This window comes from Glandiceps talaboti, chromosome 12 (genome assembly GCF_964340395.1).
Source record: "Glandiceps talaboti chromosome 12, keGlaTala1.1, whole genome shotgun sequence".
Taxonomy (NCBI): domain Eukaryota; kingdom Metazoa; phylum Hemichordata; class Enteropneusta; family Spengelidae; genus Glandiceps; species Glandiceps talaboti.
The window spans coordinates 22,770,076-22,789,174 of NC_135560.1; the positions used below are offsets into that span (position 1 = coordinate 22,770,076).

Here is a 19,099-nt window from a genome sequence, read left to right on the forward strand (position 1 = left end):
CACCTTTGAGACTCAGTTTAAACATAGACCCTTTCGTGTAGGGTGTATGGTTTAATATGTCGGTTTAATTTAGTTACTACATGTATATGCATATGTTATTAACCGAAACTTTCTTGAAATGTCATGAAAAATCTTTAACAGATCAAGCATCGTAAAGTACCAATAGAGTACTATCCATCAGAGTGTCCATATACTAAAACTGACAACGGGCGATTCTATCTGATTTGATGTCAGATACACACACACATACACACTGCATTGTGTGTTTCTGAAGTTGTGTTCCGGGGAACTTCAAGTAGCGCTTGACGAGTTCTTTTGTGTAATGACTCAAGCGTTTTAACCATCGTGTAGGGTCTATGCTTCAACACACTTTTCTATAGTCTTGCATGAGATGCTGGTGAACACTTCATCACTTTTCTAACCTCTTGGCCTTCGAATTCAATTTCTCGGTCTGTGCAACTTGGATTAGTTCCATGATGTAAAGACAACATGGTGGGTTTCATTGTCTCCAGTGAATCCCAATACCTCCATGACTTTCCCGTTATGTAATGTGTACTGTAGAAACAATTCAAATAGGCAAAGACTTGTTTTTCTTTCATTCACAATTGCGAACTCTCTAGTAACAGTCCAACTACCTTCGTTAGATTGTATGTATGTTCTACGTTTAGAAGTTAAGATATATTCCTGCAATCCAATCCGGTGCGCCCTCTAGCTAGCCAGATATCTACAGCATCGTGTATTGGTTAAAAACTAAATATCAAATACAGACTATATTATATAACTAATCGAAGTCAGTGAGACTGTGAGCGAGTTTATCGCCACTATTGATAGATCATCAACACTTGAACGCTTGGAAGAAAAGTAACTAGTTGCTAAGGGTGGGGTGGGTTGTAGATATAACGGAACCGTCATTATTTACGGCCAGATATCTGAGGAATTGCCGTGAAAACCAAAAGAAAGTGAGTCGCTCCACTGTTTCGCTTTAGAAATTTGAGTACCCCCTCCCCTAAAACAATTAAACCGTGACACACACACACACACACACACGCGCGCGCGCGCGCGCGCGCAATATATATATATATATATATATATATTAGAGTGCTTTTTTAACGTTTGTCTTGTGTACTATGTAAATGTTGTGTTTTTATAGTATATGGGAGTGTATTCTGCAATAAAGTTATAATAATAATTATAATTATAATAATAATGATTATATATATATATATATATATATATATATGTGTGTGTGTGTGTGTGTGTGTGTGTGTGTGTGTGTGTGTGTGTGTGTGTGTGTGTGTACTTTACATATGTCTTATACTGCAGTATGTATCTTCTCAGCTTTTAAGTATCACCTCCTACCCTGTAGGTTTGTAATTTTTGAGTGACCCCTCAGATTCCTCCGACCCCCCGGTCACAAATAATTACGCCTCCCTTATGTGCTATCCAGGTGGGTCTTAATGAAAGTATTACCTGCACCAAATGAACAGCTCTTCAGTGGTGACGTCACAGTTAAGTCATGATGTATGACTAACTTCAAGTGTCTATAAATCTTAGATTCTTAGAATACGAGCGTTTTTTGTCTACATTGAAATGTTCATCCGATTAGATGTCGACGCCCAATGTTCTTGACTATTCGCTATTGTTAAACAACAAAACGAAGACGAACAACAAACGGGATTTGTGTTTTGATTGATTGATTGAGTAACTTGCTTGACGATGCAAGTGTATAGACTTGCTTAGTAAACCGAATACAACAATACATAACATTCACTCATAGCTCACACCACTGTATGTTTCTATAGCGATTTGGTCGCAAAGCGTTTTAGCAAGCAAGGTTGCACACTTAAAATTTTACATGACACAGATTATAACATTATTTAGTTTTAACCTTTATTTCTCACAAATTTTAACATCACGAACCTTCAATTAATAAATTTATTTGGGTTATTATTAAACTTCAATTTATGAGATTATCACTTAATATTTAGTAAAGTCAGATTATCCAATCTTAGACCGCGAATGTTTAAAAAAGTGTTACGCTGGTCTGGTTACCTAGGAAACTGCATAATTATCAAGGAGGTTAAGAAGGTACATTGACGTTACCTTGGGCTATCCGTACTGCAACCAAGACAGATAGTGTATGAGATATGTAGTATAGAGTGGATTTAGGAACTTTTTGTCGGACCATGTTGATTATATTAAATCATGAATATGAGGCTGGCCTGTTAAACTGATGTATCTTTAAATATATTAATAATAACACCGTTTGGTTTTTTATCTTATTTGTTCCTACATAACGTCTACGATATATTTAACTGCCCGTGACGGTAAATTTTGAGGTAGTGACAGAATCCATCATGATCTTTTATTTAGGTACTAGGTGTAAGTACTCGCCATTATTTGCTATATGAGTCTATATTTTTATCCTCCAATTACCGAAAGATCTCCATATCTAAGAATGACATGCAAGGCATTTGCTGTGGTGGCATCGTGAGTGTTCGACTCCGCGTAGTAATACTGCAACAATATATATTCCACCAATAAACTTGAACTCAATCACCGAATGGACTGGTCTTATGTCACCGTTGGCTGCGCTGTCGCTTAAAATCAACACAAATGTGGAGCGCAGTCTAGCTCTGAACCTGCTGGACGAATTTGTCCTGTTATTTCCATTTTCACTGACGTGTCTTTGCGCTCTGATGTATATATTTTTTTTATCTTTAATGTCTTTCCACATATTCATTCAACTTGAAATGTTCGATTTGTAACGAGATTTAATATCCCAAGAAAGGCCTATTACTATAGGAAGTCGAACTGTAACACCACACAGTAAATGCCCTGCATGTCATTCTTTAATTTTGTTTAGTTTTCACCTTTTTCAGCCATTGTAATTTTTTTTCGTGCACTACTTTTTGATTTATTCATTTTTTGTCTGTGAAGCGCATATGAGCACTGTTGTGGATATATGGCGCTATATAAATGTTATGGTTATAAGACAAAAGTTGGAACAGCTTAGTGGTGTCCGTTTCCTAGTAAGGAAGACTAAGGAATGAAATTGTCGATTTTATCACCTTCATGAATATAAAAGGTACAATGACCCAATATATCAAAGAAATACAGAAACAGATTTTAAATGTAATCTCATGTAATCTTTTTAGTACTATGACTGTAAAGTGGCGATGTGTGTAGTGAAAGTGTGTTAACCTGGACATTGACTTGGGATTAACCCAAAGACAAAACATTTGTACGTTGTATGTAAATCAGAGAGGGTTTCCTTTACATGTAAATTAGTTGGTAGTGAATTATCATGTCATAGTACTACCAGGTGGCTGGGATGTTTCCGTTAAATGCAAATTAGGTAGCTAGACAATTAACATGTTCGATTGACACATTGATGGATTTTGAGGTAAACATGCCCAACCAAACCGGTAACGCGTGTCAAAACCCCCAGTTTGCAAACTGTGTCGTGATAAATGGAGTAATACTGGTAGGCAGGACATGGGCATGTCCTCGTGATAATATTTGAAGCCACAGTGCAATGTAACAGATAGTTTTGTGGATTGAAGGAATCTCTACACAGAGTGGGTACATGGTAAACAGCCGTTGCCGACGTCAGCATGGTTTGGTGTCTATAGTACCCACATCTTCAAAAAGTTTTTGTTGTAGACTTAAAGCTTAGTAGTGGTTTTGAGCTAGTAGAGTGAATTGTGTGCACTCTTGGACAATATCAACTTTGACTTTGACTTTGAACTTTGACTGAAAATACTTGGACTTGGTACTATTGCCAATTGGACATTTTTCTGGTTGATCGCCGTCAGTGAAAAGTTCAGCAATCGCAAGTTAAACAAGTTTAATTTATATTGAGTTGAATACTTCGAGTTAGATTGTAATATGTCGATGTTATAGATTGTCAATGCATTTGTGTGTGTGTGTGTGTGTGTGTGTGTGTGTGTGTGTGTGTGTGTGTGTGTGTGTGTGTGTGTGTGTGTGTGTGTGTTTGTGTGTGTGAAATTGTCAAATGGTTTTGTCTGACATTTATTCCTTCGAATATTATTTGGGGTACAACGTTACTCACTAGTCATATATATTGAGATCTTCGGAGTCGTTGCTGAAATTTAAAGCACAGTTATTACATGTATTCAACAATATGTTCGATATTTGTACTCTGTACAACGCCATGAGTTTGAACTACAGTATTCTAAATTGAGGGTGGGCAAGGGTGTCCCCAATACGATTTACAGAAAAAAATAAGTGTTGAATTACAAATTACGAAGATAAAATTTCATTTTTTACCTTTACGATGAAAAAACACAATTTTACGAATTACGGAGAAAATAAACTGGTGTTTACGTTTTACAATTATAACTGGAAAGTTGTTGAAAGGGCATTCTAATGCATCTACCACTCCTTGTAAAAGTCAAGAAAATATATTAATGGTGAGATGAGTAGTCATTGTCCCCCTCCAGCCATTGAAACCTTTTTTAAATTTTGGGAATGAAAGTATGCGCTGTGGTGCTATATTGACATATCATCTGATTAATAATATGCACTTCTGATCTCAACATAGAAACATGGATTTATCAATGAACATATAGAGAAATATGTGAATGAACAACATATATAGAATAGTACATAATGTATAATTTTGTATGTCATACCACTAAGTGTCGAAACAGTGATCAATATACGTATATATTCGGAACAGGGAACCCGTAGGGTCGGTTTTGAACGGTAATGCACAGCTCGGTGTTAAACAAAATCATACCAATCTGTACAGCATAAATACACGTACAATTACAGATCTACCATGTGACAATGGCCGACAATTTTAAAATGATGATCTTTCTTGTACTTTTGATATCAATACCTCTAAATTCCCCAGTTCAAGAGGAATATTCATTCTTTCCTTTCCATCGACAACTTTGACCTTCACTTGGCTTGGATAGCCCCCTGCCCCCCAAAAGACACATTGTATTCTGATATTATTTTTGCGAAGACCTAGGTATACGAACATGGATCGCATTTAGTGTTGTCTTGTATTGAATACTTCTAACATCGTTCAATTATGGTACAGTTGTATACGTGTACGATTACAGTCAATATAAACAGCAGATTACGCAGTACGCCAACCACTGAATTACGATTTTACGGACTTTATTGCAACGTTTAACAAATATCGAAAACTAAAATGGCCCGATAACAAAGTACGAAAATCCCCCTTGCCCACCCTTGAAATTGTCAGGTCAAAGAGTCAAGCAAAGTCAAGTAATGCCAAGTAAAGGTAGGGCAAGCTCAAGCAAAGTCAAGTAAAGGAGGGTTAAGGTCAAGTTAAGGTAAGTAAGGTCAAGTAAAGGAGGGTTAAGGTCAAGTTAAGGTAAGTAAGGTCAAGTAAAGGTAAGTTAAGCCAAGTCAAGAGACAAGTTGAATCGAGTAGAATCAAGAGTTAAGTCATGAGTCAAATGAGTTAATTCAGCTTATATTGATTATTACTAGCTATTTTGTACTTATTTCCAACTACATGAGTGTGAACTACAGTATTCTAAATTATCATATCAAGTCAAATCAAGTGATTAGAAAGACGACTGTAAAAAATCCAATCCGCGTGGATTCTAGGCAAGCGATCACGTTCTCTAAAATGTTGTTTCTCCAAAAACTAATAATCTAAATTTTGAGGTTGAGAGTTTTAGTCTGCATGTTAAACAGTAGTTGCATACAATATTAAGTATTTTCTGACCAAGAAATCGAATAGCGTACCCATGTAACATCGGACACCACCGTCATGTGACTGTTCTCGTTCAAAGAAGAGGTCGTTTATTTTGCATAAAAATGATTAGGAAAAGAGTTGTTGACCGACCCGCGGGTCGCACAATAGTTACACTCTGATTTGTCAATGGCATTCGTATGAACCAATAGAAAACTCCGTATTTAAAGGTTGAGATCAGATGAAGTAAACCGCATCAGACCACACAGGTCATACAAAGAGACATGGGTCCGAATTCGCGACTAGTGTCAAGTTGAGGTTAATAAATTCACCATTTTCATTCACGCAAACTTATGTAATTCATGATTCACGCGTTTGATTTATAAACATTCACCATTCATGTTCGAAAATAACGATCATTCACCAACAACGTAATATTCACCATTCACGCATTTAAAAAGGATTCGTTCACCATTCACGCGTTAAACTATTGACGATTCACTATTCACGCGTAAGGTATATACTCCCATGTGACTAAGCTCTTTGAAATATAGTACTAGTACATGTACAAAGCCTGCTGTCAAGTAATGATGGATAAAGTTATTGATGATAGAAAGATAATCATGTTTACAACCAAGGTTGTAAAACAGATTCAATGCACGTAATGTTGTAAGCATGTGTATAATGGCAAGGTTAAGTATACATTTGTTGTTGACTCTGGGTATACATTTTTATTCCAGTGTGTCAGAAACGAGAAAAGTATTTATCATATTAAATCAAATGTACAAAGAATAATTTGCTATCGAAAAGGAAGAAATACTCATTGATAAATCTAGATGCAAACAGAATCTTTGACCAAGATTTCTCCCTGTCGGCAATGAGGGCGCTATCACTTTCAAATGACCATATTGTGGACCGCCATCCATCGTGTTTTGCAATAAATGTAAAGTTAGTTATCTTTTCTGATGCTGTCTGAACGTTTGATGATAATACTTTTTCTAAATAACTAAATATAGGAACCTAGCCAAATTGAATGATAGATGTTGCTATAGTTTCCGGATTCCAACAAATAAATAAAGCAAGACATGAATTGATACTAGTATCATGACAATAGTTTTAAAAAAGTTCGGCTTATACCCAGTATAAGGTCTACTCACAGTCCCTCAATCACGTGGTCTACTCAATCGCGGTGTGAAATGATCCCAAACTATCAACACTCATCGTGATTTACTTATTATAATACTTTAATAATTGCATAAGCAACAATAAATGCTTGTTGGAATCTGAAACGTTCCGTGTTCTGATGCCAACTTATAATTAGTGTGTAAAATACGACGTGTCGTGCCACACCGAGTAGCCTTTTTAGAAGACTGATTTATAGAGTAGAACGAAACAACGTATCTTACAGTCTAAGGCCAGCTTTTTATTGTCTGATAAGCTGATATATAGGGGAACGACACGTGTCTCAATCAGTGCATGTAAATCAAAAACCATGGCGACCCCAAGAGGCAATAATACATGGATATTCCACAACACAAATTGGATACAACCATTGATATTCACCTTATTCTAACGTTGATATACATTTATCTGTATATATTATAATATTGTGTTGCCAGTCTGGTGGACGGATTTCAGGAATACAAATTTTCGTTGTTGATCCTCTTTCGTGCATCCTTACTTTCGTGTGACTGGCACCTACAGCATACAAGCGGTGACGATGGTGTTGACATCAGGTTTGACCTTTTCCATGCCGCGGTACGCACATCGTCTGACAACACTTGGTCGGAAACCCGATCCTACCGTCGGGCCTGTCGAGAAAACAACTCAAAGTCACGAAAAACAAACAAACAAGCAAACAAATACAAATACTTCAATGTGCAGACAACAAGTAGATGGGTCAGGATACTTGATGGCAAGAGTCGTTCATATTGGTACAGTGGAGATGTTATCAGGTTTGAATGCTCTGCGGTGTACACATTGTAATTTGGAACGAAATCAATACGGTATGATCGATATTTGATTTTAGGTTTTCTGTGAGGGCCTTAGCAACAGTCTGTTTTTAGAATTCATACCGTTGACTCCTCATTTCAGACAGAATTCAAAGAGTCCCTCACTGTTTTCACAGAGGACCAAGAGAGTATAACAATACAGTGATATAAAGCTTTGTACCATAAAATAGTCTTAACTAGCTAGTGATTGGCAGGAGATTAACTTTACCAGTAGCCAATAAGGAGCTGGCCTATGTACTTCACTTTCGGTTATTATAGTCTAGAGGTAAAAACGTGGTAAAAAAACGCACTGTTTGCGTTTGCCATACAATATTTGTAATACATTCAATACATTTTTTACATTCTATGGTTATACTCCTTCTAGATGGTACAAACAGCTTACAGCCCTCTTCGGAGAGACAAATGTGGGCTACGTCCTTATTTTTCACTCCGAAGCGGGCTGTAACCTTTATTTACTGTACACCCAATATTCTACTCCGAACTGAGTCTTTACAGATTCTGACGTTTACAAGATATATTATCATTAATCCACACGAACCATCAGTTTATTTACCAACGTTAGTTGAATGTAGTTATTACAATATAACCAACGTTAGTTGAATGTAGTTAGTACAATATAACCAACGTTAGTTGAATGTAGTTATTACAATATAACCAACGTTAGTTGAATGTAGTTAGTACAATATAACCAACGTTAGTTGAATGTAGTTAGTACAATATAACCAACGTTAGTTGAATGTAGTTAGTACAATATAACCAACGTTAGTTGAATGTAGTTACTGTAGTACAATATAACCAACGTTAGTTGAATGTAGTTAGTACAATATAACCAACGTTAGTTGAATGTAGTTACTGTAGTACAATATAACCAACGTTAGTTGAATGTAGTTAGTACAATATAACCAACGTTAGTTGAATGTAGTTAGTACAATATAACCAACGTTAGTTGAATGTAGTTAGTACAATATAACCAACGTTAGTTGAACGTAGTTAGTACAATATAACCAACGTTAGTTGAATGTAGTTACTGTAGTACAATATAACCAACGTTAGTTGAATGTAGTTGGTACAATATAACCAACGTTAGTTGAATGTAGTTAGTACAATATAACCAACGTTATTTGAATGTAGTTAGTACAATATAACCAACGTTAGTTGAATGTAGTTACTGTAGTACAATATAACCAATGTTAGTTGAATGTAGTTAGTACAATATAACCAACGTTAATTGAATGTATTTAGTACAATATAACCAACGTTATTTGAATGTAGTTAGTACAATATAACCAACGTTAGTTGAATGTAGTTACTGTAGTACAATATAACCAATGTTAGTTGAATGTAGTTAGTACAATATAACCAACGTTAATTGAATGTATTTAGTACAATATAACCAACATTAGTTGAATGTAGTTAGTACAATATAACCAACGTTAGTTGAATGTAGTTACTGTAGTACAATATAACCAAGGTGTTCCCAGGTGGTACATGTAGGTTTGTAATCGTGATGTATTCGTTATATTGTACTTTTATTGCAGACCAACAACAAGGAAGTATCTCATTGAAACACTTGTTTACTTAGTTATACCCTGATTTCATTGAGGACACGTTTTGGTAAGGCTTTATTAGAAAATCGGAACAATTGGCCATGGTGCCTAAGGCTACTGTACTAGTGTTTTAGTTTTGACATATGTCAGGCGACTTCTGGTTGTTTCAATGACCCTATCAAATACGATGACAGAAAAAGTTCAGGCGTCTAAGACACACCTTTGATAATTGTGATAAATGTACATCGCTGACATGAGAAATAGCATTCAAAAAGTCTTCAAGTTTCAGTTGAAGAATTGAATATAATAACCCCAAGTTCTTCGGTCCAGTGATTTTCACTTTCGCGACCTATGTGTAATAGCTGACGTGCAACGTCTGACTTGCATTTCGCGTCTGACGTGTATTTCCAGTCGTGGCGTGAATACCACTGAATCAACCGGTGTGAGTCTTTCGTGAAGTAGAGTTTCTCCGTTCCTGGAGACAAGCAGAAAAAAGCTGATAAAAAACTAACAGTTAACCTGTGTACCACGACAGTCGATATTTAGACCACGTGAAAACAAGGAATAGCTGTTTTTATGCTCGATACCTTGTATTTTATGGGCTGTGTTTGGTTTTGGGAACAATCGATCGGACATGCTTCAGAGTCTATTAACGGCTTACTGACAACTCACATCTTAACCAGCAAACATATCTACTATTCAGCGCCGATAAAAACTTAAGTTGATTTGTCGTAACCTCACTGTACAACCACAGTAAAATTTTCGACAGGCTCGCAGCAACTGCATGTATCAGAAGTATTTACATCGGTAAGGTCGATTACGGCAAGATACGGGTTCGAGTGATTCTGTCAAAATTGGATTGATTGAGGAGACGTATCCACGGAAATTATCTTCAAGTATCTTATGTTGATGATGTCCAGGCAGTGAGCGGCTCTATCGTTGTCGGGCTACAATTTTCTAACAATCCAACAAATTCAGTCATCGCAACGCTCCTATTACAGTTCGATCAACACGTACAAAGAATATACAGTAGGCGACGGAGTTGCTACTGTGTCGAGGTTGCTAACGTCTGATAATTAAGGTACAGTCTTGATGACTGGAAAGGTTGTCTAGCAGAGTTGGTCAGTGTTGATCACGACAAGTCAATGGGTTGTTTGCTAGCTATTTTTATTGAAATTTGATACTTCTTCATTACGGAACACACCTGCATGGGAACGACGGGCTATTCTGTTAAAACACCAGAAGATTGACGCAGTTACCGCTCATTTGATCATTCACTTGTAGTCTCAGATTTGAGACTCAAGTCACCTGAGGAGTTCGCGACTTGTATGGCAGATTAGTCTCATAATTTTACCAATAGAAGTGGAGTGTCAGATATTAGGTTAACTCCAAATTGGCAAAACTTTTAGCGCCTTATCAGAAGTAAGTACATGTATATAATTTACACCATCAACACTAATACGTCTTTAACATACACTTTCCATATTCCGTGAGACATAATAGTTTTTACAAATGTATCCCTTTAAATCAACAATGTGTAACGTTCATTACATATCATGATTTAAACTACAAATATTACAGTTCGAAGTGTGCAAACAAGTCGATTTCTGTCGAGAGGGTTTTAGAATTACTGATAACCGATTTTGTTAAAAATTAAGACTCTGATCATTTGTTAGTCATGCCATGCTAATTTATGCACTCATTCATTTCGTGACGTTGATTTCATGAATGACTTCGTGACTACTATAGCTCCTGGTCTTGTTTGACAAACATAAATATCGATTTTGTGGTATAACTTTCCAGTAGCTGAATACACGTAGCAGATCAATCGAAGAAATAAAAAAAATACTGACGGTTTGTAAATATTGTGTTACTTAAAGGTGATTCAAAATGCTCACATTCACTATCGCTAATTTGCTAGACGACATGTTTGTGAAATGCATTCTGGTTTTAAAACTTTTCAAAAGCGTCTGCAAACACCTTAAAATGACCCTTTTTCAGTCACTTCCCTTCGGATTTACTTCGAGAGTTTTCGGGTATTTCCGGTCCCACCTAGACCATGTCTGATGCAACCAATACTCTAAATCCAGTCTTTATTCAAATGACGTTTCGGGCTGTGCCCTTCTTCAGACTATAACAGCATGTAAGAATAAACGTATAGATCAGTGAAGAAAATGTTGAAGAAAACGTATCAAATAAAATGAAATACTTGGTGTGAGAACTTAGAGAACTCATCAATCCAAAAATAATCAAACTAAAAGTATTTTTCTAGGTTATAGTACAAGGTATAGTTTCATTCACATCGTTGATCAATGGGCCCGATAGCTCTGATTGTCCTCATCTTCACAGTGCGGCAAAAAATTGGATTTTTACTGGTTCTTTTTAAATCACAGACACAGACACAGACACACACATACATACATACATACATACATACATACATACATACATACATACATACATACATACATACATACATACATACATACACAGACAGACAGACAGACAGACACAGACATACACAGACAAACATACGCACACAAACGCACACACAAAGTGTATTGCCACTGACGATAGTACGTGCTGTGTCAGAAACAAATTTCGCTAAGAATATTGGGACATACTGTGGCCTTCCAAACGTTGTGTTCACAGTTTCACTGTCAGTTTACCACGATGAAATATAGAATTATCAGTTGTTTGATCTGAAACGCTCCTTAGTATCACTAAATGCCTTAAATCTACTGTGAGGTTGCATGGGTTAAACTTTAGTACTAACCTTTTCCTAACCTTTACTACTAAGGTAAATCGGTGTCAAGCTTCCATCGCTACTCAAGCTGTTTAAACGCATCAGTACGCGGTAGAACAATCTTACGAAAGTGTAATATCACGTACATGTCTGGGTACAGTAGATTAGACTTCGTCACTCAGCAACGATAACATAGTTTGTCACAACGCACACACACATAATAAGTACAATAACATTATTTGTGGCTATATACATATTGTTTTAGGAAAAAGAATAACTAAGAATTAGCTAGCCTGTTCTCTGCGTTGTAGAGATACATTATTAGCTGGTCATACCTCCTAGCCCTATAGCCTGTTCACTGCACTGTTGAGATACATCATTAGCTGGCTATACCTCCTAGCCCTATAGCCTGTTTACTGCACTGTTGAGATACAACATTAGTTGGTCATACCTCCTAGCCCTATAGCATGTTAGTACTTCGCTGTTGTAGTAAATTGCGTGCGCATGCTCAGATAAAACCATAGGATTCGGGAGTATGTTCTGCATCCTGTGTTTTGTTTGACGTCAGTTGAAGACCGAGGCTGTTGGGGGTTGGTGTGATTTGATTTGATTTGGTGTATGTAGCGCAAGTTTAAAATAGCGACTATGATAACTATTAGACATGTTTAAGAACATTGGTCAATGGTAAACCTATATGCTTATTGCAGGTTTCAGGGGTTTATAAATGTCACGGAGAACTGAGGTATATCCAGAATATCTACCTATCGAGCTATCCTTAAAATAGTAGTAAGAGCTCGAGATTCTAGGACAAGTAGGTCAGGCCACAAGTAGGTCACCACCACTACCACCACCACCACCACCACCACCACCACCACCATCACTACCTCCGCTCCCAACAACAACAACAACAACAACAACAACAACAACACCAAGAACACCATCACCACAAAAACTGCCACCACCGCCACCTCTACCCCAACATTAAGAACACCACCACCACCACCACCACCACCACCACCACCACCAACAACAACAACAACAACAACAGTAACAACAATAACGCCATCACTACCACCAATATCACCTCCACCATCACCATCAACACCAACAACATCAACACCATAATAGTAGCATCAACAACAAAACCAAAACAACAACACCACCACAAGCACTAGCATCACCACCACTATAGCCTCACCACCACCAAAATGAACACAACAACACACCATCGCCGCCACCACATTCAACTATATTAGCAATATTCGGAGGTGACATTTTGGGACACGGGGTTAATCTAGTGTTGTACGGATTCCTTGTTGTTACAGGATACGATGCAGACCCCAACAACAATCTCTCCATCAACCTTTCCTAGCTACGGATCACAGCACCGTTTCATTTTAAATCACAGCTACCGATAGATTGCCCTCCTTCATATACCTCTATGTCTGTCAACTGTTTCACATAACACAATGCGGTCACTATCCTGAAACAATCTGATGTTTTTTTTTTCTATCCTTTGACAGCATCAAAATTCACATTTCGCACATGTTTAGGAGTCCAAGCCCTCTAAGGTTTGAACTTTCTACAAAAAAGGCTTACTTGTAGTCACCAAATCATGCGTTTCACTTCTATTGTCACAGTGGTCTGAGTTTTAAACATAGTTGAACTATTCTACCATTAGCCTAATGTTAGCGTTCTTGTTCAGTAGTTATCGCCAGTTTCTCCAAAGCATTAACATAACTATTTCAGCGAATTCTTAAAGTTCGTTTTCTGGAACCAGATGTTTGTTTGCTTGTGTTTGAAACCCTTTTAGGTCCTTTTATCATTTATTTTCATATCGTTGTTTTCAATGCAAATTCTCTCCAACCACTCTGCAGAAGTTTCCCTATTATCAGAACAATCTGTCGTTCATCGTCATGTCTAGTTTCTCTTGTCCCTTGCTCCTCATATATCTAATTTATATACACATAGTTGTGTAAATTTTGCGAAGTGCTGTTAGTCGAGCGCACCATGATTACTTTGAGCGAGACTCGGTTGGTGTTATTAGTTTGGACACAGACAAGGAAAAGAAGTCATTGTCTGGGTTTTTTAGAGTTAACATTCAAAGCTTGGATCACCATGGTAACTAGAGTTCAAACCCACCTAGTATTAGGTATTAATGGGTGTGATTGGATCAGGTGAAACAGAAGAAATTGTCAGGGTTAAGAATCTGAAGCTATTATTTTCTAAGAAGCTACATGAACGTGCATAAATTTCTTTTTGACGTCCCAGCACTTGTATCAAGAACACGGGTTCTCGACGATCAGTTCCGGGTCCAGCCCCATTTTTTTCTTTCAAATTATCGGTTGCTAAGTGATTCTAAAAATCGGATATGAAAAACAAACAATGCTGAATATCCATCACTACATAGTTTGACACTCGGCTTGCACAGGTGCTATTTTATCAGAAGGAAATTGCATTTTACATGAATTTTACATGAATTTGACTTTTCATGACTTATTCAACTGTGACTCTAAAATCGCAATTTTGATAACAGCACAAATTGAAAGTTTTATACTGGGAGTAATGAATCATGATAAACGTAATTTTATTATCAACAAGCCCTGAAAAATAAAACAACTATTTTAGACCGACCGACCGACCACCCAACCACCCATCCACCCGGCAACCAACCAACCAACCAACCAATGGACATACATAGTGTTACAACCAATGGAATGTTGAAGGTACGAAAGTAGATCATAAAACAAAAAATCCGTTTATGACTCATGAGTTTTTAAATGCCTTGGTAGTTAAAACAATCAGACGAATCTAACTCACAGATCGATGTGTCTTTTTTTGTAAACAAATTCATTGACATGGTCATTATATAGTTTATTTAAAATTGGACCAAAACCAACTTCTGGTTGTAAAACATAATTAAATCGTTTTGAGGTGTATTCACCTAATCGTTTGTGGTATGTTTTAGTAAATCCTGAGAACAAAAACTATGGTCATTATTAGTCACAACACTCCTCGTTAAAACATTCAAACGAATCTAACTTACAGATCGATGTGTCTTATTTGTAAACAAATTCATTGACATGGTCATTATATAGTTTATTTAAAATTGGACCAAAACCAACTTCTGGTTGTAAAACATAATTAAATCGTTTTGAGGTGTATTCACCTAATCGTTTGTGGTATGTTTTAGTAAATCCTGAGAACAAAAACTATGGTCATTATTAGTCACAACACTCCTCGTTAAAACATTCAAACGAATCTAACTTACAGATCGATGTGTCTTATTTGTAAACAAATTCATTGACATGGTCATTATATAGTTTATTTAAAATTGGACCAAAACCAACTTCTGGTTGTAAAACATAATTAAATCGTTTTGAGGTGTATTCACCTAATCGTTTGTGGTATGTTTTAGTAAATCCTGAGAACAAAAACTATGGTCATTATTAGTCACAACACTCCTCGTTAAAACATTCAAACGAATCTAACTTACAGATCGATGTGTCTTATTTGTAAACAAATTCATTGACATGGTCATTATATAGTTTATTTAAAATTGGACCAAAACCAACTTCTGGTTGTAAAACATAATTGAATCGTTTTGAAGTGTATTCACCTAATCGTTTGTGGTATGTTTTAGTAAATCCTGAGAACAAAAACTATGGTCATTATTAGTCACAATACTCCTCGTCAAATACATCATTGAATCAATGTGTAACTATGTACTAAATAAATGCCAAACTTAAGTAAATACTAAAATGGTTTACTGTGTTTAGTTTGGCCATTAACTTCACTCTGCATTGTCTTGCGTTACGTTTCTAATCTCAGAGAATACAGTAAGAACAGAAGAGAAGGAAAGAAAGTATTCTATAGAGGCATAATATCAACGCAAATTAGTCTGTCAGTAGTCATGGAGATCCCGACATTTAGTTTTTATTACTACATGAAAACAATACTAACCAGTATTATAATAATAACATATATAGGAACGTAAACACTGCCACCATTTTATTGTTTTTCTGATATGGGTAATTATTGATTGGAAAGTTTTACCCACCCTAAACAAGTTGACTCAAAAAATCCCAACAAATGCAGTGTACCAGAGTTAACTTAAAAATGGATATAGAGCAAACATCTATACTTTGTGTCATCCTCGTAAGACCGTTCGATGTCAGACGTTATAAGCCCTACAGTTGTTAACTTTCATAACCAAACGAATGTTTATTTATATCCTTACATTCTAAAACATGAATAAGAAATTAGAATATTTGTCTAGTATATAGTTGTCATGGAAACAAAGTATTGTAGCATGGTCAAAAGGCGCTGGGGTATGAGTCCATGTTTATCATCCATGGTGCATACAAAGTCTGGTGAATGGTATACATTATTTGGTAGTTCTGAAGGGAGCTGCTGTAAATACACCAAGTCAACATAACAAGCTATTCTGTTAATATTCAGTTGGATCAATGATCGACCTACATAACTTTAAAAGACAGTTTTGAGTAATTGTATTCACATTTTGTTAAATGGATAGTGCGCAACAAATAATGAAAGAAAAAACACTTAAAGTTATTCTACAATTCACTTGTAATTTTATCAACGCAATAATGTCTTCCTGCTGGCTCTAGCACCTATATTCAATCCAATAATCTATCTAATTATAATATATATCAACCAAATCAAGAATTAGATGCAAAGCGAAAATGTTTAGAATTTATCAGGATTACATTCAGTTGAAAAGACTGAAATTATCTTGTTATTCACAAACCACATATACGACCAATATCTTAAAGCATCTCCAGCTATGATTAATGTTATTTGTACTGAACTACTCTTGTAAATAGTAAACGATTTGTAAGGGCCATGGACACGACTAGTTCTGCTGAACTGTTTCTATGTTTCGTACCAGATAACAATGGTACCCTACTATTTGTATTCCCTTTGTGTACGGATACTTAATTTCATAAATATGTATGTTCTTTGCCGCAACTTGATCTTATTATCTGGTAAACTTCACCCACCCACCCACCCACCTACCCACTCACTCATTCATTCATTCATTCATTCATTCATTCATTCATTCATTCATTCATTCATTCATTCATTCATTCATTCATTCATTCATTCATTCATTCATTCATCTCCGAAAGAACCGTTAAGATTACATTGGAGAGATGGTTGACAAACACATCATAGGCTGTATTTTTTGCTGGATTTATGACTCACGGCTACGGCCCATTTCGTACATTTCATATCAGAGAAGAATGAAATAAAAAATGAAGCCAGTAGGCAAACTAACACACAGAGGATTACTATAAAAACGAATTATACTAATTCAATATAACATATGTTCTATTGATACATGGAATGCAATCATTTTGAATTCGTTTACAAGTTATTTTTTTGGCGGTTGCAATGACAGAAGAGTCAAATTGTAAGGTAATTGCCAACTGTATAACCATGTGTGTCGATCTGATTTCGTATCATTATTTTTTTTCCCTGTTACTCTTTGAAAACGTTTAAAGATAACATTTTCTTTCATATCAAATGTAGAATACAATATACATATAAACGTGTATGATATTACAGGCTGGCAGAAAGTCATGATTTTCTAACAGTACACACCTTGGGCTATATTTTTTAACAATATCCAACATTTATAAGTGGCTGTGAATAGCGATCGAACATAGTTGTCATGGTAACAACACACTTTACTTGATAAAATCACTTCTGAAAGTGTGTGTCGTATAAGTAGTTGTCGCGATCGTTTTCAGGCTGTGATGTAAATGCGATGATAATAATATTTATTTCAATAGGTTAATGAATGTCTTAAGTATCAAATGAATTGGTAACTATGGGGGAAGGGGGCGGGGGGCTTATTTCTATGACCTTTTTTCGGTATGTGTAAGCCGGTTTTGCTCTGTTCTCTGTTAATTTGATGTATGTTGGGCAGGGTCCTCGGACTTGAAGCCGATATCGAGACGCCGTTTTTAAACCACCTTATTTGCATCTAATGTTGAGAAATAGCTGAGTTAGCAACTATCACAACAAGTCTCGACAGTATACGTTTAGGGGTGACATCAGAACTAGCTCATTTAGAATTCAATTTAACTCATTTTGTGTTTCGTCAAGATTTAATATTCAACAGGAAAACGTTGACTCACACAGATCACTATTTGGTTCAGTGTTTCTATCGGTATTAGTAAAATGATATGTCCTAGGTAGGTTTATATCGAGAAGCACTATTTCGCCGTACATAAGTTGCCATGACAGCCAGTAATCATGTAGATTTACTGATACACGATTTTATTATCCCGTTTTATTGTTATCGCATTGAATACTGGGAAATACACACACGTTGTGTTGGTGTTAACGGTTGTAACATGTAGTTGGCGGATTGACAAATGACCGTTGTTAAACACACAGTAAACGTTGAAACGGCTGGGGCCAATTAATTAATCTACTAGTATCTGGATTCTCGGTGAGTTAATTTTATGTTGTTGTTTTACAATGATGACACAAAACTGTATGTAGGGTATACCCCAATATGTGTCTAACAGCAGACAGTTCCTTGCAAGCATGAAACTCGTTCTTAAAACGGAAAGATGGCCTTATATAATTTGATTAAAAGGGTCTAAGTGTTTTGAAAGCTTAAGTTGATGCTGAGATCAATATTTTCATACAAATAATTTTCGTATACGGGCAACACGAATGGCCTACACCACAGGTATGGTGAAAGAGTGGCATCATATTATCACTGTTTGATAACGTGTGTAGGTGCACACCGAAATAATGAAATTACCGTATGGTAAGGTGCATGACTACACTGTACAGGCCAATGTTATACTGTCGCTGTTTTTCTATAAATCAAGAAGATATACTTCTGTCAGTAATGAACCTGCAACTATTGTTATCTTGTATATGGTGAAACTCAAGTCGCATTGTAATAGTGTCGGATCATATTTCCAACAAAAATGATAGTGGGCGATGATCGCCCTATGATGTTGCAAACTTCCAGATCGAGAGACCACAGTCTATTTTGCGATGGTCTAAATGCACACACTAATTTGATAACATAGTGAACTGTAGG

The 19,099-nt window shown here is 36.3% G+C and overlaps 1 protein-coding gene across 1 annotated transcript in view; it reads left to right on the top strand.

The window, feature by feature from the left end:
- Nucleotides 1-10,196: 10,196 nt before the first annotated feature.
- Nucleotides 10,197-19,099, top strand: part of LOC144443506 (uncharacterized) — a 20,360-nt gene continuing 11,457 nt past the window's right edge. Inside the window, exon 1 of the mRNA XM_078133008.1 lies at nucleotides 10,197-10,682. The gene's annotated coding sequence lies outside the window, so the exon portion shown is untranslated. The remainder of the gene's footprint in view (nucleotides 10,683-19,099) is intronic.